At 45.8% G+C, this 14,251-nt stretch overlaps 1 protein-coding gene across 1 annotated transcript in view; it reads right to left on the bottom strand.

Moving 5' to 3' along the window:
* The window catches only part of LOC140189114 (uncharacterized), a 1,124,305-nt gene that overhangs the window by 151,722 nt on the left and 958,332 nt on the right, over positions 1–14,251 (bottom strand). The gene's annotated exons all lie outside the window — the stretch shown is intronic.

Genomic DNA, 14,251 nt, shown 5'->3' with positions numbered 1-14,251 from the left:
CTATGTCTGTAACTGCATTATGTTTGAATAATACCTCACAGCTGCTTCTTTGGAGCAAGATAAGGTTTAAAGCTCACACAGACCCACAAAAGACATCTCCTAGTTTTCATACATTTTGGTTTGAACAAAGGGTGGAGATAAGGCAGGACCTTTCTTACATTCCTTTCTTAATTGCGGTAGAGTCTCTTATCTAAATGTTTAAGTTCTGCTCTATTTGAGTAGCTGGACTATCCATTGATCTGAGTGCTCTTTTGTATTGAGATATTGATTGATCAATCTGTCCTGCTAACAGTTAAATGCTGGGTGTCCAGACAAGGACATGCAGGATGTAAGAATTAATTATACTCTGTTCCTTCTTTACCTCTGCCTGATGTGATTAAGTAATCTTTATCAAATACGTTTACTTCTGTTTTAGGTGATAAAGTGGCCTTTGTCGCGGACTATCACTGTTGATAGGCTTTCGTGACAAGGATGATGTGAAAAACTGTATCTCTGTGCTTCAACAGAGAGGCTTCCGCAGCTGACTCTCTGAGTGCAGACGGAAGGTTCTCTCCCGTAACTCGCTACTAATAAATGTGGAAAAGAATCAACTGTGGTACTTGTTTCATCACATCGGGTTGATCACCTTTGACAGTTTCAGCCTACGAGGGACGCTGCTGATCCAGTGGCCTTTGCTGTCCGTGTGTGCGCTCTGTGCTGTCTCTAATGCATTCATTTAAAGTAGAATCCACATATAGAAAACAGAACACTAGCACGATCTGTCTTGCCTACGTTCATGTTGGCATAAACTTAATATATTGTACATGGACGATCAAACCGACAGAAATTCTTACAGGACACCAGTGTATTTCATGTTTAAATTTATGTTATCCCCACTTGAACCAGAGGGATAAATTCTCCAACTTCAGTCACAACAACAGTGACTGTTTCCACAACTCACTTTCAAACTCGATGTTTCATTTTATCGACATTTTTGCTTTGTTGTTGTTATTATTACTTTCTCAGCTCACGCTGGCCTGAAGTACGGGGGTGGTGAAGCACACTCATTCATCAATATCTACAGACTTCAGACCATTCTACTGGTGTATAGTATAGTGGTTTTCAGGAGATCTATAGAAATATTGCTTTTCTGGCCTAACTGCTCTCAGCTATTGTGTAGTGACTTTGAGATGATTGTTGTTGATATTACCATAGGGACAATGCACACCCTGTTCATGCTCGATAGTCTTTCGAAATTCAGCATATTTCTGGTGTTTCTCACTTGTTAATTGTTGTATGTCATGTGTGTTTGCAATGGTAATATTGATTATGCATGATGTTATTGCCTTTTAATCCAGTAATGCAATCCAGACGGATTATTATGGATTTTACTATCTGTAGTAATGGAACAGACAAGAAAAATATGGAGGACTCTGACCCGAATCTAGAACCGGTTTGTATTTATAGTAAGGTATGGTATCTTTTATGAGTTTGCATTTTAAACAAGATTTTGGTGAACGATGTTTGCCAATTGACTGTCCCTGAGTAAGTAATCAGATTGAGTTAAACTACTGCTCCATCCTGTAATGTGTTGGATTGTTTCTGGTGTCTCTTGTTATTTCTGCATTTATCCACTTTAATTTGTTGGGCTTTTATTATGTATTTGTAACATTTTTTGTGTTAATCACCTGGCCCTCTATTGCCACAAGGAACCCCTCTGTTTCTGGGAAGAAGTCTCCAACACTGAGCCAAGCGTCCCACGTTTCCTTCTGCACATCTAGTCTTCTCAGTTCATGGGGATGTTTTCCATGGAGGGTTGTTCTTCTATTGGTTGTCTTGATATTATCACTTTACGTTTCTGTATTTTCACATTTTGTTATGTTTCCTACATTGATTGACCGTCTTGTGTGCACTCTTTCATTGATCGTATTCTGTTTCTTTGCACTTACTGTGAATCCACTCAAGAAAATGCATCTAATGGTAGTATATCTGTGCTTTGACAATGAATTGACTTTGAACTCTAAAGTGTTCTGCGCTGCTACACAGGACCCGGACCCTCGGTGCCCTCTAGTGGCCGGTTGCTGGTACTGCCTCACGGATCTCTTTGCGACTCTCCGGGTCGTTTTGGGAACCCAGGAGCCAGGATGTTTCGCGTCTTGTTCACATCAACGTGGAAGTTAAATAAAGCAACGACTAACTGCTCCACTGCGAAGTTCTCGCACGTCTGTCACATTTGTACAATCGGAAACACATTTAATGTTTCAGGAGGAAACCCAGTCGTCACCACTGGGGAAGAGAGAAAATAAGGTATTTTTCAGTTTCAGACAAGGTGGACGAACGTGATCGGGCAAAAGAAAAGCCGCGGATCTGGTGAGACCAAGTGAGTGACTGTGACTGTTATCATCGGGACTTTTGTTTCTATGTTATATGAACAACACAACTGTGGGGAATGTCCAGCACAGCAGACCATGGTAATGAAAGGAGGGGAAAATATCTGAGTCAAAGACCAGGTGGGCGATGGTCGAATATGGGTATTTTTTCTCACAAAAATCAGAGTAACGCACACAAAATACTAGAGGATCTCAGCATGCCAGTCAGCATCTATGGAGGGGAATGAAAGCTCGAAGTATCAGGCCGTGTTCCTTCATCAGTACTCAATGGAGGTAGGAAGAAGCCAAAATAAGAAGGACTGGGAAAAGAAGGAGTAGAAGCTACAAGGTGATAGGTGAAGCCAGGTGAGGACGAAACGTTGATATGTTGGAGAAAGGGGATATTGAATACTGGGAATTGATAGGTGAGGCCAGGTGAGGAAGGAAGGTAGATAACTTGAAGATGAGTATTAAAAATTGGGAGGTGATAACGGAGGCCAGGTGCGGAAGGAATGTAGATATATTGGGGAAATTGGAGATTGAAAACTGGGAGGTGATAGGTGGAGCCAGGTGAGAACAAAAGGTAGATATCTTGGTGAAAGGGCAGTATTGAAAACTGGGGGCGATAGGCGAAGGCAGGTGAGGAAGGAAGATAGATATGTGGGGAAAGGGGAATAAGTGAGAGGTGGAAAAGTAAAAAGGGTGGAAAAGCAGATATCCGATTGGAGGGGACGGGGGAATAGAGGGAGGCAGTAGACATATGAGGAACAGTGAAGACGCAAGAGGGAATCCCGAATAGAAGATTAAAACAAAGAACGAAGAATGGAGAAATTACCAGGTTAGAGAAATCGATGTTCATTCTATCAGGTTGAGGGCTACCCAGACGGAATATGAAGTGTTGTTCCTCCATCCAGAACGTGGCTTCATCGTGACAGTAGAGGAATCCATGGATAAACATGTCAGAATGGGAATGGGCAGTGGAATTAAAATGGTTGGCCATTGGGAAATACTGCTTGTTGCGGATGGAGCAAAGTAGCTCGACAAGATGGTTCCCCAATCTATCTTGAGTTTCTCAATTGTAGATCAGGTCGTACTGGGAGCACCCGATACAGTAGATAGCACAGGCAAGTTCAGAGCTGAAGTATTTCCTCACCTGAAAGGACTGTTTAGGGCCCTGAATGTTTTGAGGGAGGAGGTGAACGGGCAGGCGTTGCAATTCTTCCGTTTGGATAAACGTCAGAAGGGAAATCAGTGTGGAGTGTGTAGTCGTGGCCGAATTATTCGATGCACCCGGAATCCATTAGGAATTCCTCGTGCAGCTACGCGTCCTGACAATGGCGTATACCCAACATTTTCTGTTTGATATTGTCCGTGACTCTCTGAAGCAAACCAATCAGTAGATTGTGACAAACCGGGTCCAGCCCAGCCGCGATTGTTGGTCACGTTCGACAACGCAGAATTGAACCATTTATTCCTACTTTCAACAAAACTTGTCTCTGCGGCGCACTGGTGAGCGCGTCCGGCTGTTCACCGACAGGCTAGCGGCCAATGATCCGGCAGATTTCTGTCTGTTGTGTTTCATTGGCAGCCGGGAAACACTGCGCTGGACGGAGGCCGGGGCTCCCTACTGCGGCCGCGATGAGAATTTAAACTCTTATATTTCAGACACATGTACCGAGATACAATGAAAACCTCCGCTCATAATGTCCATGGAGATGAAATCATTACATAGAAACATAGCAACATAGAAAATAGGTGCAGGAGTAGGCCATTCGGCCTTTCGAGCCTGCACCACCATTCAGTATAATCATGGCTGATCATCCAACTCAGAACCCTGTACCTGCCTTCCTTCCATACCCCATGATCCCTTTAGCCACAAGGGCCATATCTAACTCCCTCTTAAATATAAACAATGAACAGGCCTCAACTGTTTCCTGTGGCAGAGAATTCCACAGATTCATCACTGTCTGTGTGAAGTAGTTTTTCGTCATCTCCGTCCTAAAAGTCTTCCCCTTTATCCTTCAAATGTTACCCCTCGTCCTGGACTTCCCCAACATCGTGAACAATCTTCCTGCATCTAGCCTATCCAATCCCTTTACAATTTTATACGTTTCAAAAAGATCCCCCCTCAATCTTCTAAATTCCAGCGAGTATAAGCCTAGTCGATCCAATCTTTCTTCATATGAAAGTCCTGCCATCCCAGGAAACAATCTGGTGAACCTTCTTTGTACTACCTCTATGACAGGAATGTCTTTCCTCAGATTACGGGACCAAAACTGCACACAATACTCCAGGTGTGGTCTCACCAAGGCCTTGTACAACTGCAGTAGAACCTCCCTGTTCCTGTACTCGAATCCTCTCGCTATGAATGCCAGCATACCATTTGTCTCTTTCATTGCATGCTGTACCTGCATGCCCACTTTCAATGACTGGTGTACAATGACACCCAGCTCTCGTTGCACCTCCCCCTTTCCTATTCGGCCACCATTCCGATAATAATGTTTCCCTGTTCTTGCCACCAAAGTGGAAAACCTCACATGTATCCACATTAAATTGCATCTGTCATGAATTTGCCCATTTATATAACCTATCTAAGTCACGCTGCATCCTCTTAGCATCCTCCTCACAGCTAACACTGCCGCCCAGCTTCGTGTCATCCGCAAACTCGGGGATGCTGCATTTAATTTCGTCGTCTAAATCATTAATATATATTGAAGACAACTGGGGTCCCAGCACTGAGACTTGCGGTACCCCACTAGCCACTGCCTGCCATTCTGAAAAGGTCACGTTTATTCCCACTCTTTGCTTCCTGACTGCCAACCATTTCTCTATCTACACCAATACAATACCCCCAATACCGTGTGCTTTAAGTTTGCAAACTAATCTCCTGTCCGGGACCATGTCAAAAGCCGTTTGAAAATCCAAATATACCACATCCACTAGTTCTCCTCTATCCACTCTGCTAGTTATATCCTCGGAAAATTCTATGAGATTCGTCAGACATGATTTTCCCTTCACAAATCCATGCTGACTTTGTCCAATGATTTCACCGCTTTCCAAATGTGCTGTTATCACATCTTTGATAACTGTCTCTAGTAATTTGCCCACCACTGATGTCAGGTTAACCGGTTTATAATTCCCCGGTTTCTCACTCGCTCCTTTCTTAAAAAGCGGGGTTCATTAGCCACCCTCCAATCCTCAGGAACTAATCCAGAATCTAAAGAGTTTAAAAAAAAATATCACTAATGCATCCACTATTTCTTGGGCTACTTCTTAAACACTCTGGGATGCAGGCCATCTGGCCCTGGGGATTTATCTGCCTTTAATCCCTTCAATTTACCTAACACTACTTCACTAATAACATGTATTTCCCTCAATTCCTCCATCTGCTAGACCCTCTGTCTCCTACTATTTCCGGAGGATTATTTATGTCCTCCTTGGTGAAGACAGAGCCAAAGTAGTTATTCAATTAGTCTGCCACGTCCCTGTTCCCCATGATCAATCACAACAGCGCATTGAGATCGCACAAGGGAAAGCAATAACAGGCCGCAAAATAAAGTGTAACAGCGACAAGGAGAGCACAGCGCAGGTAGGTAACGAGGGACAGCATCATCACGAGGTAGATTGTGAGGTCAAACTTACATTTTACCGTTCTAGGAAACGATTTAGTAGACAAAACAGCGGGATTGAAACTATTCATGAGTCGGTGACACGTTCTTTCAGGCTTTCGTGCTTTCTGCCCGATGGAAAAGGGGAAAGGAGAGAATATCTGGGATGCGGGGTGTCTTTGGTCAGAATTTTTTTCTGTTCGAAATTTCCAGAAAGTGAGTTTCATGGAGCGGAGTCCTTGAAACTAACGGACTTGCCGGGACTACTGTTGTGTTTTTCATTTAATTTTGGTCCTCGATCATTCAGTCGGAGTCCACTTGGTTTCATCCCAGATGAAGGGTGTGAATTCAATCTCTGATCTATTACAGTGCGTGATCATTGATAAAAACGATTACACTCACAGCAAATTTCCCAGTGTGAGTGGTCGACTTTGTCCCACGAGTTCCATGTACATAGCGTTCTGAAAGAGGTTATTTTTATACTCGAAAATTGTAGATTTTTAAATGGCCGAGAATCGATCCCAGATCCACTGTTTGGGAAGCAGCTATGCTCACCACTGTACCGCAATCGCCTCATGATCAAGTGGAGATTCAGGCAGTGAACCGTCTCCTTTACTATCAGACTCTGTAACTGATCATCAGCTTCCGAGCTGCTTTCTGAAGGATCATTCCTCACTCTGTTGCAGTTCCTATTCCGACCACTGGGTGTCGCGTCATTCCGACAGTCCGGAGAAACAAAACACTCTGGATTCGGACTGCAGGGAGAATCAGCTCTTGCGAGAATCGTAGTTAGAAATGGCTCCTCTGGCTCCCTGCCTCACGGAGGGAAAACAAATCCTGATTATAATCGTTTCAAATAATTTAAATAACACGCAGTTAGACGCTAATAGGAACCCTTCCTTTTGCCAGTCCTTGAACACAATAAGTGACTGAATCGCTAAAGAATCCTGAGACCCTCCAGTCACACAGTGAGAGGGGATGGGTGAAGGCTCGACACTCAACAAACGGAAATCAAAGTAACTCTGTGAGCTCTTCTGTACCCTGACATCCATATGATCGCCCTGATGAAGGGTCTCAGACAGAAACGTCGACTCTTTTCCATTGATGCTGCCTGGATTGCTCAGTTCCTGCAGCATTTTGTGTGTATTACCTTGATTTCCATCACCTGCAGATTTTCTCTTGTTTGTAATCCGTTTGACAGATTCCATACCCTCGCTTATTCTTCACTAGTGTTGTGGTAAATCTCCCCTTCAATCAGTCGGGAGACTCAGGTTCGATTCCCTGTCGTGGAGACCGTTTTCATGCTGGAAATGAAAACTGGAAATATAAGAGAATATTTGCAATAAAACAAAACGGGGTTGAAGTGGTTGTTTAGAAAATGAAACAACCCAGTCCGCAGACAGCCCGGGACAGGAGAGTTTACCGAGAAAGTTGTGTTCAGCATCTTTTCCCAAGTAATCCATCACGAGTCTATAATTGAGCGCTGTTCGGCGTTACAATCGGTGACCGATTTTATCACTTCGAAACATTAAACAGGGGCTGTTGCTGTGAGATATAAACTCCTGCAATTTCCAGCACTGATGCCGATTCCGTCACTGTGTCTGAGTAACTGTAGAAGGCAGGGAGAAGAACAGCTGAGACACTTTAGAAAGAACGATGCCAAGTGGGCAATGTGTTTATTGCCCGGTTCAAATCCACCCCGTCCCTTTCCCAGCCTCGGACCCGCTGTGTAGACGCTCCGAAAGTGAACTGAGGGAAGGAATGGCGATTTTTCACTCTGTGACGTCATTCACACAAATGAGCATGCGCAGTGTCGTTCCGCTCCTTGACCTGATTGACAGCGAACAGCAGAACACGTCCCCGAGAGCGGTTTTACAGCAGCGCGGAATGGAGAGCTCCTGGGCCCGGGAGTAGGGCGCTACCAGTGTCCTCCTTCCAGCAGCAGCGCATCGCTCTGGGAGCGGCTCTGCAGGTAGGCTCGGAGATCGGCACTTACACCGGAGATGGCGACTGGGAGAAAGAGGCGGAGTGTAACAGCGACTGTGCTCGGAATGCGGAGTGAGTGGGCAGAGAGAGGCTGTTCCCGGGCTGGGGTAGGTAGGGTGGTGAAGGCGGGGTGGGAAGGAGCTGCCGGTGACGTTCATTGATGCCTCTTCTCCCCACACCAGGGGGGAAATCCATGTTTAGTCCGAGTCTCCTCGTCTTTCTTTTTGCAGGACACGGAGCCGGACAGGTTTATAAAGAGCGGCTGTTGCAGGATCCCGGAGAGAAGTGTGCCGGACACAGTTTACACTGGGGCTCTTTAACTTCGGCTGAGCGGCGAGCCCCACGGGAGAGGTGAGCGGAAGTGCGAGGTGCATCCACCTGCCTGCACCACGGTCAGTTCCATTCCCAGATCGGTGACGGGGTGCGTTCGCCCCTTCTCAGTGTGCAGCTGCCTCATCTGCTTGGCAGAAGCTGAGAACTGCAGACCTACAGAGGCCTCTCACACTGGCACTGGCTGCACTGGCCGCTTCACACAACCATCTGCCTTTAACCTCTCCTTCGCTGATCCAGTTCCCTCCTCCTTCCCACAGAGAAATAATTCCATCAGCTCTGACCTTCCCTGCTGAGAGCAATGGTTGATCAACAGACCCGTAAAACAAAGATTGATGTGAGGTCCTTAACCCATATTTCTCCTGCATTTACTGTGGAAAAGGACATGAATTTTATGGAGTTCAGCACAGAGATATGTTGAGAGTAGAGCATCTTACAGTACTGTTAAGTACATCTTAAGTGCTGTTGTTGTTTACATAGAAACAATACCGGCCATTCGGCTCACAATGCTGTACAGAACATGTACTTACATTAGAAATTTCCTAGTTTTCTAAGCACAATACACCTATTCAGAAGTCACTTAAAAGACACTATTGTTTCAGCCTCCACAACCATCACCGGAAGCATTCACGGCAAAAGGGATACAAGGCTGGGGAAGGCAGAGGATCATGCGACGAGAGGCCTAGGGCGAAAGGAAGGCAGAAGGGAGCCCAGAGGAAGATGGAGATCGGGCAAGGAGTTATAGTGAGAAGGACAGAGGGAGAGAAGAGGGAGAGAGAGAGGAAAAGGGGGAAAATAGTAAATAAATAAATAAGGGATGGGGTAAGAAGGGAAGGAGGGGCATTAACGGAAGTTAGAGAAGTCAATGTTCATGCCATCAAAGGTTGGAGGCTACCCAGACGAAATATAAGGTGTTGTTCCTCCAACCTGAGTGTGGCCTCATCTGGATAGTAGAGGAAGCTGTGGATAGACATATCAGAATGCGAATGGGACGTGTAATTAAAATGTGTGGCCACTGGGAGATCCTGCTTTCTTTGGCGGACAGAGCATTGGTTTTCAGCGAAACGGTCTCTCACCCTGCGTCGGGTCTCACCAATGTATAGAAGGCCGCACTGGGAGCACCGGACGCAGTACATCACCCCAGCGGACTCACAGGTGAAGTGTCGCCTCACCTGGAAGGACTGTCTGGGACCCTGACGGGTGGTGAGGGAGGAAGTGTAAGGGCATGTGTAGCACTTGTTCCGCTTACATAAATAAGTGACGGGAGGGAGATCGGTGGGAAGGGATGGGGGAGAGGACAAATGGACAAGGGAGTCGCGTAGGGAGCAAACCCTGCGGAAAGCAGAAAGGCGGAGGGGAACGAAAGGTAAGCTTGGTGGTGGGATCCATTTGGAGGTGGCGGAAGTTACAGAGAATAATATTTTGGACACGGAGGCTGGTGTGGTGGTAGGTGAAGACAAGTGGAACCCTATTCCTAGTAGGGTGGCGGGTGGATGGCGTAGGAGCAGAGTTCATGGTGGTGGAAGGGAAGTCCCTTTCGTTCATAAAGGAAGACATCTCCTTCGTCCTGGAATGAAAAGCCTCATCCTGAGAGCAGATGCGGCGGAGACGGGGAAATTGCGAGAAGGGGATAGCATTTTTATAAGAGACAGGGTAGGAAGTGGAATAGTCCAGATAGCTGTGAGAGTCCGAAGACTTATAGTAGACATCAGTAGATAATTTGTCTCCAGAGATAGCGGCAGTATGATCAAGAAAGTAGAGGGAAGTGTCGGAAATAGACTAGGTAAACTTGAGCGCAGGGTGAAAGTTGGAGGCAAAGTTAGTCAACTATATAGTCAACGAGCTCAGCATACATGCGGGAAGCAGCGCCAATGCAGTCGTCGATGTAGCGAAGGAAAAGTGGCAGACGCTTATCAGTATAGGCTTGGAACATGAACTGTGCCACAAAGCCAACAAAAAGGCAGGCATAGCTGGGACCCACACGGGTGCCCATGCCTACACCTTTCGCTTGCAGGAAGTGGAAGGAGCCAAAGGGGAAATTATTAAGAGCAAGGACTAATTCCGCTAGGCAGAGGAAAGTGGTGATAGACGGGAACTGGTTTGGTCTGGAATACAAAAAAGAAGTGAAGAGCTTTGAGATCTTCGTGGTGGGGGATGGAGGTATACAGGGACTGGACATCCATGGTGAAAATGAAGCGGTGGAGGTCAGGGAACTTAAAATCATTGAAGAGATTCAGAGCGTGAGAAGTGTCACGAACAAAGGTGGGAAGGGCTTGAACAAGGGTGGATAAAGCAGTGTCGAGGTAGGCAGAAATGAGTTCGGTGGGGCAGGATCAAGATGAGACAATGGGTCTACCTGGACAGGCAAGTATGTGGTTCTTGGGTAGGAGGTAGAAACGGGAAGTGCGGGGTGTGGGAACGATAAGGTCGGTGGCAGTGGATGGGAGAACCCCAGAGCTGATAAGGTTGATGATGGTGTGGGAGACAATACCTGTTGCTCCTTAGTGGGGTCATGATCGAGGGGATCAACCCCACGCCCCCCACCCTTTATCGGCGGGTTTTATAGTAAGGTTATGATTAGTGCTGAAGAATTGGAGGGCAGAGCTTTCGGAAGGAGTGATGTTGGAACTGGAACAAGGTGTGGTGAAGTTGTGACGGTTGATGTCCCGTCGGCAGTTGGCAATAAAGAGATTCAGAGCAGACAGAAGACCAGAGCGGGTGTCCATGTAGAGGCGGAGGGATGAAGACGAGAGAAGGGGTCATTGGTGGGGGTGGGAGAGTCCTTGCTGAAGAAGTGAGCTCGAAGTCAGAGACGGCGGCAGAAGAGTTCAGCGTCATGGCTCATGAGGAACTCGCTGAGGTGTGGGCAAAGGGGGACCAAGGTAAGTCCCTTGCTGAAGACAGAGCGCTCTACTTCAGAGAGTTGAAGTTCGGAGGGGATGGTAAAGACCCGGAATGGATGAGAGCTGGGATCAGAGGGGGGCGGGGAAGGGTGGTAGTTGCAGTACAGATGGGAGGGTTGGGTGAGAGGAAGATGGAGTCTCTGAGGGCCCAGGAACAGATGATGGGATGTGAGGGAGACAGGGCTGCCGAGTAGGGGTGGCGTAAGGGAGACGTGAGTCACAATAGAGGCATTTGAAGACCCGGCCTGGAGTTCAAGGCTGTAGTTTAATTTAGATTGTCACCAGAAATGAACGCAATCAAGGGAGGCTGAATTTACTGGAGCCATTGCAAACATCGGACATAGTTGCCGATATTGGGCTCCAACTTCCTCGTTCGTGCTGTAAGATATAGTGCGACCAGAGAGTATATTGGATTTGCTCTACCTTCCCATTTTTCCGCGTAACGATGTCGCCATCAATATTTATCCGCTGATGCCTCAACCTATGCAGAATAAAACCTTGTTCCTTTAACCCATCAGAAAAGCAGAGACAAAGATTCAGGACAGAATAAAGGAAATTTAAAACATTCACCCCTGAATTAAAAGGGAGACGCTTCTTTTTACAGTATCACCCCGATCAAAATTTCTGCTCTCTTAGTCCGCAAGGATCCATTGCAATTCCAACCGCACCCGTAACACGTTACAGAGATTCCTGAAGTCTTTTTGTTTGCTTTTCGTGTGAGACTTCTTTTTTTTGTTTTTATTCCGTTCCCTGTAAGTGTCTGTATTCGCTAATGTACAATGCAATTTAAACAGACCGCATACATACTTCATATATTATCATCATTTTCAGTAGCTTACACTGAAGCAAGATAAATTTAGAGCTTTGGCAGTCTCCGGGAATCTGTTGTTTGCGATTCCTGCTCTCTAGATTGCAACGTGCGCGTACAGCCGTTTGAACTCATTTTAGTAATTAAAACAAAGGTTAACTTTCAGGCTGAGTCGCTGGTAAGGAAGGTACCTGCAATGTTAGAAATCATTTTGGGAGGACTAGATTGTAAAAGTAACGATGATATGCCGAGTCTTCATAAGGCATTGCGTCAGACGATATTTGGAATATGATGATCAAATGAGGATCTCATATCCATGAAGAGCATAGATATTGACATTGAAGAGCCCAGAGGAGGTTCATGAGAATTATCATGGAAATGGGTAACTTATAAGAAAGTCTTGATGGATTTGGGAATGAATTTCCTGGAGTTTCGAAAATATTGAGGGGCTGAAATAGCGGAAAGGATGTTTCCTACAGTGGGGAATTCCAGAGCCAGAGGGCACAGTTTCAGAGCAGAACGACGTCCCTTTAGAAAAGAGTTGATGGGGAATGTGTTGAGCCAGAGGGTGGTGAATCTGTAGAATTCATTGTTTCCGACGGTTCTGGAAACCGAGTCACTTGGTTGATGGGCTCTTGATTAGTAAGCAGAGAAGGCATGAGAATGAAGTTCAGAGGGGTAATATGCCAGCCAAGATGGAGTGACGGAGCACACTGATGTTCCTCCTTTCCCTTACGGTCGTATGATCTTACCCATCGACGCCTGAGTGCGAGTGGACAGAGGTCTTATCCCGGTCAGCACTTCTGTTGATTCTGTTTTACTCGGCGTAAAGTCGATTGTTCTGTGTTCGTTTTTCCACGGAGGTTGGGTGCGACCTGAACCAGAGGTCACGGTTAAGAGCAAAGCGCGACAGTTAAAGGGAAGGTAAGGGAATCTTCTTTGCTCAGAGGATGATGCGGATCTGGAATGAACTGCCACCTAAGTGGTGGATACAGGTTGAGCTGCAACATTGAAGAGGGGTTTGGACAAGTAATTGGATGGTGGGGGTATCAAGTGCTATGGTCCATGTGCAGGTTGATGACACTAGGCAGAATAACAGTTTGACGTGGCTTAGATAGTGTGAAGGGCCTTTCTGTTTTCTGGAAAGCTCGATGACAATGGTTCAAAGGCGGCTCGGTACCTCCCTCTTCAGGGCAGCTGTGGAACATCAGTAACTGCTGCCCTTACTGCTGAGGCACACATTCAGAGGATGAAAACGAACTGTTAGATATGGTGTTACGGTGGCAGGATGAGAAATCCCTTTACTGCTCTGAGTGAGATTCCGGTCATATACCTACCCGTCCGGACACAGGGTGAAAGGTCATCGAACAATATTAATACAAAGAAGAAACTAACAGCAGTTTTCCAGATAGGTAGGAAGTTAAAAACAATGCAATAGTGAACCTCGGGGGATGGAAATCGGAGGTAGTAATAGGGGACAAAAAGTAGCGGAGGAACTTAATAATCTTTTTGCGTCAGCCACTTTATTTCAAGGATAATAGCAGTATGTTAGAAATTCCAGATGTCACCCGGACCAGATGGACCACACCGCGGGTTTATGAAATAAGTGGGTGATGAGATCACGGAAGCGTTAATAGTGATTATTCAAGAGTGACTGGATTCTGGAATGGTTCAGACGACAGGAAAATTGCAAAAGTAATTTTACGTCTACAAAAGATAGGATATTACAGACCGTTTGCCATGGATTTTATGTTGGGAAAATGCTGGAGTCCATTTGTAAGGATGTGCTTTCAGGCGTGTGACAAAATAGGCCGGCCAACATGGTTTTCTTAAAGATAAATCTTGCCACAAAAATCTGTTGGAATTCTTTGAGGAAATAGCAGACACGATAGAGAAAGCAGTGTGAATGGATGTTGTTTACTTGGATTTTCAGAAGGTCTTTGTCAAGTGACGCAGAAAAGGCTGCTAAACAAAATTAGAGCTCATTTTATTGCAGCAAAGATACGAGCATCGAGAATATATTGACGGCTGGTGGAAGGCAAAGTCTGGGAATAAATATGGCCTTTTGAGTTGTTTGTCAGTAACTAGTGGTGTTCTGGAGGGGTCTCTGCCTTGTACCTTATCTGTCAATGATCTGGATGATGAAATTGATGGCTTTGCATGTGATAGAAAATTAGATGGACTGACTGGTACTATTGATGAAGCAGGGAGTCTGCAGAATGACTTGGAGAATGGGCAACTAAGTAGAAGATTGGATACAGAGTACGA

Source organism: Mobula birostris, chromosome 28 (assembly GCF_030028105.1).
Source record: "Mobula birostris isolate sMobBir1 chromosome 28, sMobBir1.hap1, whole genome shotgun sequence".
Classification (NCBI taxonomy): domain Eukaryota; kingdom Metazoa; phylum Chordata; class Chondrichthyes; order Myliobatiformes; family Myliobatidae; genus Mobula; species Mobula birostris.
This window is presented reverse-complemented; position numbering and strand designations above follow the sequence as displayed.